The sequence below is a fragment of the Lathyrus oleraceus genome, chromosome 1 (genome assembly GCF_024323335.1).
Source record: "Lathyrus oleraceus cultivar Zhongwan6 chromosome 1, CAAS_Psat_ZW6_1.0, whole genome shotgun sequence".
Classification (NCBI taxonomy): Eukaryota; Viridiplantae; Streptophyta; class Magnoliopsida; order Fabales; family Fabaceae; genus Lathyrus; species Lathyrus oleraceus.
The window spans coordinates 38,983,462-38,993,461 of record NC_066579.1 but is presented as its reverse complement, the minus strand read 5'-3'; the positions used below and the strand labels follow the sequence as shown (position 1 = coordinate 38,993,461).

At 42.8% G+C, this 10,000-nt stretch overlaps 1 pseudogene; it reads right to left on the bottom strand.

The window, feature by feature from the left end:
- Nucleotides 1-10,000, bottom strand: part of LOC127089604 (uncharacterized) — a 136,536-nt pseudogene that overhangs the window by 78,139 nt on the left and 48,397 nt on the right.

Genomic DNA, 10,000 nt, shown 5'->3' with positions numbered 1-10,000 from the left:
AAAATCATTCATTACTATCTCTAGCTAACAAACAAGATTGGATGAAAACCTAGGTCAAGAGTTGGTAAACATCTCTCGATCATAAACCAACACAAAGAGTTTTAAATAGAAACAAAGTTTTCATCATATATTCACCATTAAAGAGTTTACACATGAAGATCCTTACATTTACACACAAAGCTAGTAATCACCTACATCTAACCTTGACAAATGGATGACTTAGCTACTCATTTTCATGGTAGCTTGGTCGGCAAGTTTCGGAAGAAGGTTGATCAACATCCAAGTCGGATAATCGAGATTGGATGGGAATCCACCTTCTTTTTGTAGAAGATGGTTACAAGATGAAAAGAAATGAAATCTAGGGCATAAAAGATCCTAAGAACAATGCTGGAAAATATCTCTAAGAAAGTACAAAAGTGGAAAAATTAGGTAAAAACTAAGGTATGGCTCTCAAAAGTGGCACTTGCTACTTATAGAGCTGTACTGGGCTGTCATGCTCGCTAGGCGAGCAGAATGGCTCGCCTAGCGAGGGTCAAATTGAGGCACAAGAGGCACCTGCGCCCAGAGACACAGTCTATCTCAGACTGTCATGTTCGCCTAGCGAACAAAACCTTCGCCTAGCGAAGGTTACGCTTCAACCCTCGCTCCAGCGAAGTTGAGAGGTTTGACTACTGGAATCCTCGCTGGGAACTCGCTAGAGCCTCGCCTAGCGAGTGAGTGCTGGTTGCGCATTTCATCAAAACTGAACGAACTCCCTACCACCTTCGCTAGCAGCTCGCCTAGCGAATTTATTGATATTTTACTGGAGCTTTTCGCTGGGCGCTCGCCTAGCGAATGCTTCGCCACAGCCCTCGCCTAGCGAGCAGGCTGATGAATGCTTGTTTTCTTTGGTTCCTTTGCCAACTTTCTTGTGTCTTCATTTTCAATTATTTCATGCCTTCTTCCTGCACAATAACACACAAATCAAAGGTACCAAGATCGTTTATCAATGTAATGCATTTCATCTAAAACAAAGGTGGTTTTGACAATTTAGCAAGGAAATAGAGTGAAAGATGCCCACATATGATAGCTCAAATAAGCACTTTTGGGCATCTAACAACTCTCCCCAACTAGATTCTTGCTTGTCCTCAAGCAAAGTATGCCCCTTGAAGGACAAGAGGATTTGCTTTAAGAAAATGGTTTCTCCGAAGTTGGATAAAACGGCTTAAACACAAGTGAGTCAGCATATACAAGTTTCCAACAGTTCGAATAAAATAATACACAAGAACTAAAACTTAATAGCTATGCGAAATATTTATCTATCTACAACAATATTATTCTGAATGAATCACCCTATCTCTCCTCTTCGAATAAGGAATGAAGAATTTACGCGTTTGCAACCGCGGGAATAATCTCACTCTCTAACAAACAATGAAGAAATCAAATAGATTCATACAATGTCTAACAATCATAAATGGTAATGTGGAAGCATAAAGATCACTAAGGGCTTTTCGGTTGAAGCTTGGTTAGGTTAACAAACAAGGGTCATTTCTAAGGCCATTGAAACGAAAGTGCCGATGCAAAAGAGACATTCACAGTATATTATTCACACATCTCGACTTTGTTTCATTTGTTTCTTATTTGAAACCTTCACAACTCATATTCCACAACTCAATTCTTATTTTTCACTATTTTTCTTCCAAGCAAGCATTCATTTTCATTCTTTCTATTTTTGTTCTTTTCTTTCACATCATATTTACAAAACAGATGTTTCTTTTCTATATTTTTATTTTCAATGCTTGCTCGGTTTTTTTCTTTTATTTTTTTTTCAAGAGTTGTGGTACTTACCGATTCTCCCCAACTTATTTCTTACTCACCCTAAGTGAATGCTCTTAACTTTTTACGGCAAAAGAACAATAATCAAGATTTTCCGGGTTGTAAAAAAAAGATTTTTGAAATCTCGCTTTATTTCAAGCTGAGATTCAACTGTTTAAGCTCAAAGGGGTTAACAAATACTCTCTCTGCTCACAGGTAAGTTGTTTTTGGATGTAGTTGTGCTCGATAAAAAACAAGTGCTGATCATTTCTAATTGCTTCCACATATTCACAATAATAAAAGACAAAGCATGAATCAAATGAATCAACAAAAGTTATTAGAATCCAGCATTTAAGTGTACAATGGAAGTTTCCTCACAATTTGTGGTTTTAAGTTCTAGATGAAACATTCATTCAATTATGTTGCACAAAGACAGTATTCAATTTACCAAAAAGAGTAAAGTTCCTAATGCATTCTAACATTCTAGCCGAAGGTAACCATGTACCTTAGCCTCATTCACTTGTTTATTCTTATCATTGCCATCCAAGCTCGGATGCACCTTCATTGGGTACTTCTTTGAGGAGCAACCAATCTAGAAGGTTTGCCACTTAACCAACCAAAAATTTATTAAACAAACAAAATTAAAAACATAAATAAATAACATTACTGAAAATTTAAATTGTTTATGGGGGACAAAACACCCCAACAGTACAAAACCAAAGTCAAAATACAGAATCCGAAACTACAATAGAAATAAACATAAAAATGAAAAATACAAAAACTTAACCCTCTAAGGGCTCAGAATCCTCCTCGCTACCGGCCTCAGAACCGGTAGCCTCATCATCAACATCATCATCATCATCAGCTGCAGCACCTGAAGACGCACCAGCGCCCGCCCCCTCACCATAAACAGGCATGTCCACAGGCCAGTTGGCGTTAAGCAGAAACTGCTCACGCGTCATCAAGGCATGAGCACCACTTCCCTGCAGCTGTAACCGCTGCATAGAGTCGTGCATATCTATCATGGCTCTCTGGGATGCCGCCATCCATCCAAAACTATAATCACACACAGCCTGCAGGTAAGGATCTAGTCCAGGAGTAGAAGTACTAGGACCATCAGTAGCCCGGGTACTCTCTGTAGCTGCACTGCCTCTGGCATTCTTCGCTCTACAATATTTGGCCACGTACCAGTCATCGATAGGTGGCGGGATCCTTACCTGACCCCGAGACGGTAGTTTCACCTTTGCCTGCATGCACAAACTCATGATCAAGCACGGGAAAGCTAGGGGACAATTCACACGAGCCCCCGACTTTAGCCCGCTTTCGATCACGGACTTAAGCTCATTAGCGATGATCCTCGCCACATCGATCTGGACGTTGGTGAGGATAGAATGGACCAAATGTGCCACTGGGATCGGCACTGTAGAGGTGTGGGACTTTGGCTGGATGTTCGTCAGCACCAACAGCAGTATCAGTTGAGCCATGGGAGTCATGTCCTCCCTGTGATACCTCATTGGAACCCCAGATGGGTTCAGCTCAACAGATTTCCCCCTTAATAGCAGGGCGGCAGAAATGGCTGGAACATCCCGGTGAAGCCGTAGGTCAGTGTGGTATGTGTCCCTCTCTTCAGCTCCCAGCTGGAGCGGTTCCCCAAGGACTCGGTTGATGGCATCCCGATCAAATGCAACTGGACGCCCGACCACTCTAGATATCCAAGTAAAGGGCTCGTCGTCATCAGGCAGTGCGTTTGCATAAAACTCACGCACCGTTGCTATGTCATAATGCTCCAGGGGATTAATCAACCGATCCCATTTTTTTGTGTCAATCAACCCGGCAAAAGTTCTGTTCGTGCCCTGAGGGTTGATGAGGAATCGCTTCTCCGGAAGAATTTTCCGTTTCTCCAGAGAAATGTACCTGGCGGCCTGCTTCGGGCCGACAAATTTGTCGTTATCAAACTGAATAGGTACAGAACGGGAAGTGTTTCCTCCCTTTCTTTTCTTTGACGCTCCAGACCTTGATTCCATCTGCAAAATATAAAAGGAATAAGACATACCAAACAGATTAGACAGCAAAACCAAAATGTAAAGAACTGTCATGCTCGCTGCTGCTTCGCCTAGCGAAGTGGCAGCGAACGCTCGCCCCTGGTTCGCCTAGCGAGTGCTAGCGAACCTTACGGGTTTTTGGGGTTTTCAGCATGTTCAAAGAATATTTACCAAAACCCATACTCTAATGGTTCCAACATCAGAACCTAATGATTTATCAATTAAATAACCGTTCTATGCTATTGGGGATTACATATTTACATTCAAAACCTAAAATCCCCAATTTCAAAACCTAAAATCCCAATTTGCAAAACCGAAAATCCCACATGCAAACCCAAGGTTTCCCATACCACAACTCATCCTAATTGACATTCAAATTGGAAATATAAAGTTCAAACAAAAAGAAAATGTAGTAGGGCAAACCTTAGTTACAGTGATTTGATTGAAATGAAGTGAGCAGGGTTTGCAATGGACCGAATAGAGATGGAGTGTTAGTGAGAGTGATGCAAATGAGAGAGTGTGGAGAGCTCTGTAAAAAATAATTTCAGCAGGGTTGCAAAACAGCAAAGTTGTGTTAGGGCAAAAATGAGTGCCCTGCTGAGATTTAAATAAGTGTTGTCATGCAGCACTCGCTGCTGCTTCGCCTAGCGAGCAGCTAGCGAATCAGCTCGCTACTGCCTCGCCTAGCGAGCAGCTAGCGAGCATGACAGCAAATGCCTTTTCAAAGGTAGCAATTCATGCTTATACAGCATGGTTTTAGTACTAGGAAACCCAACACACACAACACAAAAAAAACAGTAAATACTTACAATGTTGGGGTGCCTCCCAACTAGCGCTTGTTTAACGTCGGCTAAGCTCGACGGTGTGATGCTCATAGAGGAGCATCAAGCGGTATAGCACAGCTCTCGCGATCCACATGACCGCCGAGATAAACTTTCAATCGTTGGCCATTCACGGTCCAACTATCTTTCTTGTCCATGTCTTCGATGACAATAGCCCCGTACTCCTTCACCTCTTTCACCCGAAATGGCCCGGACCATTTTGATTTCAACTTCCCGGGAAACAATTTCAACCTGGAGTTGAATAATAGGACCAATTGTCCGGGCACAAATTCTTTGTTACGGAGCTTCTTGTCGTGATACTTTTTTGCCTTTTCTTTGTACAACCAACTTGAGTGGTATGCGGCATTGCGCATCTCTTCCAACTCAAGTAGTTGCACCTTCCTTTTGTCACCGGCCAACTCATTTTCAAAATTTAAAAATTTTAGGGCCCACAAGGCCTTGTGCTCCAATTCAACCGGCAAATGGCAAGTTTTACCAAACACCAATTGAAAGGGAGTTAGGCCAATTGGAGCTTTAAAGGCCGTACGGTAGGCCCATAATGCTTCGTCCAATTTTTGGGACCACTCCTTTTTTGAATTAGACACGGTTTTTTCGAGGATTCTCTTAATCTCACGATTAGAGACCTCAGCTTTCCCGTTAGCCTGTGGGTGATACGGAGTTGTCACCCTATGCGATACACCGTAATGCTTTAAAATAGTTTCCAAAGGTGCATTACAAAAGTGTGACCCTCCGTCACTTATCAACACTCGGGGGGTTCCGAAACGGGAAAATATGTTTTTCTTCAAAAAATTTATCACCGTTTTCGCATCCGCCCGAGGTGAGGCAATCGCCTCAACCCACTTAGAGACATAATCGACTGCGACAAGCATGTACTCGTTCCCATAAGAGGGTGGGAATGGTCCTACGAAATCTATGCCCCAACAATCGAATACTTCGACTTCTTGTATATTTTGGAGAGGCATCTCATCTCTCTTACCAATTCCACCGCTTCTTTGGCAACTATCACAAATTTGCGCATGGGTGTGTGCGTCTTTGAAAATAGTGGGCCAATAAAATCCCGATTGGAGGATTTTAGTGGCCGTTCTAACCCCATTATAGTGTCCGCCGTAAGGCGAGTTGTGACAATGCCAAAGGATGCTCTGCGCTTCATCGCCAGTAACGCATCTCCTTAATAGGTTATCACTACCCAACTTAAACAAGTATGGGTCATCCCAAACATAATACTTTGCATCCGAAAGGAACTTCCTTTTTTGGTTCGAAGTTAGGTCAGAAGGCACAAAACCACTAGCCTTGTGGTTCGCAAAGTCTGCAAACCACGGCCTAACTTGAACTTTAAACAGTTTTTCATCAGGAAATTCTTCCCGGATTTCCTTCTCAGACGTTGTAACCTCCACATTCACTAAGCGGGATAAATGATCCGCCACCAAATTTTTCGACCCCTTCTTGTCTTTGATTTCCACATCAAATTCTTGTAACAAGAGGATCCAACAGATGAGCCTTTGCTTTGAATCCGGTTTGGTGAGCAGATACTTAATCGCCGCGTGGTCGGTATACACTACGACTTTAGACCCTATAAGATAAGATCTAAACTTTTCTAGCGCATACACTATTGCAAGTAGTTCTTTTTCCGTGGTGGCATAGTTTATTTGAGCCTCGTTAAGAACCTTACTCGCATAATGTATCGCATGAAAATTTTTGTCTTTTCTTTGCCCAAGTACCGCTCCAACTGCGTAGTCGCTCGCATCACACATTAGTTCAAAATTTTCATTCCAATTGGGAGCGACTATTATTGGAGCGGTAACCAATTTTTCTTTTAAAGTTTCGAAAGCTTGCAAACAATCATCGGTCAAGAGAAATACCTGGTCCTTAGCGAGCAAATTGCTCAAAGGCTTAGCCACCTTTGAGAAGTCCTTGATAAAGCGCCGATAGAACCCGGCGTGCCCCAAAAAGCTACGGATGCCCTTCACATTCACCGGAGGAGGTAATTTTTCTATCACTTCAACCTTAGCTCTATCCACTTCAAGCCCCCTTCTAGAGACTTTGTGGCCTAGCACGATCCCCTCGGTCACCATGAAGTGACACTTCTCCCAATTAAGCACCAAATTGGTCTTCACACATCTCTCCAACACCGTTTTCAAGTTCACCAAGCATTGACTAAAAGACCCACCAAATACCGAGAAGTCATCCATGAAGACTTCCATTGTTTTCTCTATCAGATCGACAAAAATGGCTTGCACACATCGTTGGAAAGTCGTCGGTGCATTGCACAGCCCAAAGGGCATTTTTCGGTATGCGAACACTCCAAACGGACACGTGAAAGCCGTCTTCTCATGATCGGCCGGGTCAACCGCAATTTGGTTGTACCCGGAGTAGCCGTCCAAAAAATAATAGTATTGTTGGCCCGATAGTCTTTCGAGCATTTGATCCATAAATGGGAGTGGAAAATGGTCCTTTCGAGTCGCGGTATTCAACCGCCTATAATCAATACACATTCTCCACCCCGTTGCAACTTTAGTGGGGATCAATTCATCCTTGTCATTCCGGATTACGATAATCCCCCCCTTCTTCAGAACAACGTGCACAGGACTAACCCACGGACTATCCGAGATCGGGTAAATCATTCCCGCATCCAATAGCTTTACCACTTCCTTTCGAACAACCTCCTTCATGGTAGGATTTAAGCGGCGTTGTGGTTGAGCCACCGGCTTAAAATCCTTCTCCATCAAAATCTTGTGCATACAATAGGATGGACTAATTCCTTTTAGATCGGAAAGAATCCAACCCATGGCTTCTTGATTTGTTTTTAGCACAATGATTAGACGGGCTTCTTCTTCATTTGTCAAAAGGTTGCTTATGATGACCGGCTTTGCCTCGGTCTCATCTAGGAATACATATTTCAAAGTAGAGGGTAGCACTTTCAATTCAATTGGCGTTTTTTCGTCAATAACCTCCTTTTTCAAGTTTTCCTCCTCTACTTTCCATGGTTGTAGGTCGTCTAAACTATCAAGTTCCTTTAAGCATTCCTCAAGAGCTAGCTCTTCTTCAACAGTGAAAACCTCCAATGAGTCGTCAAGAGCTAACTCCATAGGAGATATCTCATGAATATGCTTTGAAACCTCCATAATAGCGTCTTCGATCACATCGATGCGAAAGCTATCATTTCTATCTTTTGAATGCTTCATTGCCTCGAATAGATCGAATGTAACTTCCTCATTTTGAACTCTCACCTTCATTAAACCGTCATCAACATCTATCATCATTCGCGCGGTCTTCATGAACGGTCGGCCCAAGATGAGCGGAGCATCATCATCTTCCTCCATATCAATAACAATAAAATCGACCGGGAAAAAGAATTTGTCGACTTTCACCAAAACATCTTGGGCTACGCCATGAGGATGGGTCGTCGACTTATCCGCCAATTGCAACGTCATTCGGATGGACTTAATCTCAATGTTGCCAAGTCTCTTGATAATTGACAAAGGTATAAGATTAATGCTTGACCCCAAGTCAATAAGTCCTTTCCCGACATAGACGTCACCAATTTTAACCGGCAATGTAACTCTTCCCGGATCAACCTCTTTCTTAGGAAGCGTCCTTTGAATAATGGCACTACAGCTCGCATCAAGGACGATGGTCTCCGGTTCCGTATACCTCCGCTTTTTTGTTAGTATGTCCTTCATGAATTTGGCATACTTGGGCATTTGCTCCAAGGCTTCGGCAAACGGAATGTTGATTTGCAACTGTTTAAAAATATCCATGAACCGGGCGTAATGCCGTTCATTCTCCCTTTTGGACGGGGCATGAGGATAAGGGAGGTTTTGGATTGGAGTAGTGCACACTACCTCCTTTCCCTTTGCAACTCTAGAACTCCTCCATCTAGGCTTTTTCACTTCCTCACCCCTTACTTCATCACTCGTATTTTTCTCAATCTCCACACTTTTTTTATTTTCAACTTCACCATTCTTTTCGTTATTTTCAACTTCTTCCTTTTCACTCCACTCCCCCACTTCACCATCAATATTTTCCTCCACTATTTCCTCCTTTTCTTTCTCATCTCTTTTTTTATTCTCACTACTCAACTCCCTCCCACTTCTCGTCATGTTCCGCGAGTTGCTTAGCAAGTTGCCCAACTTGAGTCTCGAGATTTTTTATGGCCGCGTCATTGCTCTTTTGGTTAGCCATTGACATTTGCATGAATTGTGTCAATGTCTCTTCCAATTTAGAAGTTACGACCGACGGTTGTTGAGGTTGAGGTTGATAAGGATTTTGGGGAGGGTTTTGACGGCTAGAAGAACCACCTCCATAACCTTGGTTATGGTAATAGTTACTCCTAGGTTGGAACCCTTGGTTCCCTTGGTAATGTTGTTGTTGATTTTGAGGGTGCGGTTGATAAGGTTGTTGTTGTTGTTGTGGTCTCGGTTGGTAGTCCCTTTGGTTTGCCATGTAGTTTACATCTTCGAATCCCGGAGGTGGACAGAATCCGGTGTCATGCTCACCTTTACAAAGCTCACAACAAGCTATTTGTTTAGCTTTAGACGGTTCTCTCAACTCTTTAATTTGTTGCGTTAAGAGTTCCACTTGTTGTGAGATGAGCTTGTTTTGGGCAAGGATGACATCGTTCGTCCCTAGCTCGAGCACTCCCGGCTTCTTCAAAGAGTTGCCTCGACTTTGACTCTGAAGATCATTTAGAGCCATTCGATTTATAATGTTCGTGGCTTCTTCGGCACTTTTTGACAATAACGAACCACCCGAGGTAGCATCCAACAACGTTTTGCAGTTTGGTTGAAGTCCATTTTTGAAGATATGGATTTGAGTCAATTCATCAAATCCATGCCCTTTACATTTCCGAAGCATGGACTTGAATCTTTCCCACGCTTCATTTAATGATTCACTGGTTCCTTGTGAAAACACCGAGATGGCCGTCTTGGATTCCATGAATCGGTTATGGGAGAAAAATCTTTTGATGAATTTCTCTTCTAACACATTCCAGTCTGTCATTACGGCTGGTGTTTGATCTAGGTACCAATCCTTTGCTTTACCGAGCAAAGCGTGGGGAAATAATCGTCTGAACAACGGAAGCTCCTGAGCCTGATCCACTCCGGCAGCCAATGCTATCTCATAAAATTTTGTGAGAAAAGCAAATGGGTCTTCATGGTCCATTCCGGTGAATGGACTTCCATATAATAAATTTAGAGTTCCCATTTTCATCTCAGCTTGCCTTCCTGTGTGGTTGGCAAACTGAACGGTGTTCCTTGGACTGTTTATGCATGGAGTAGAAATAGGTGGTGGTGGTGGTTGCTCCATGTTTGGTATGAATGGTGG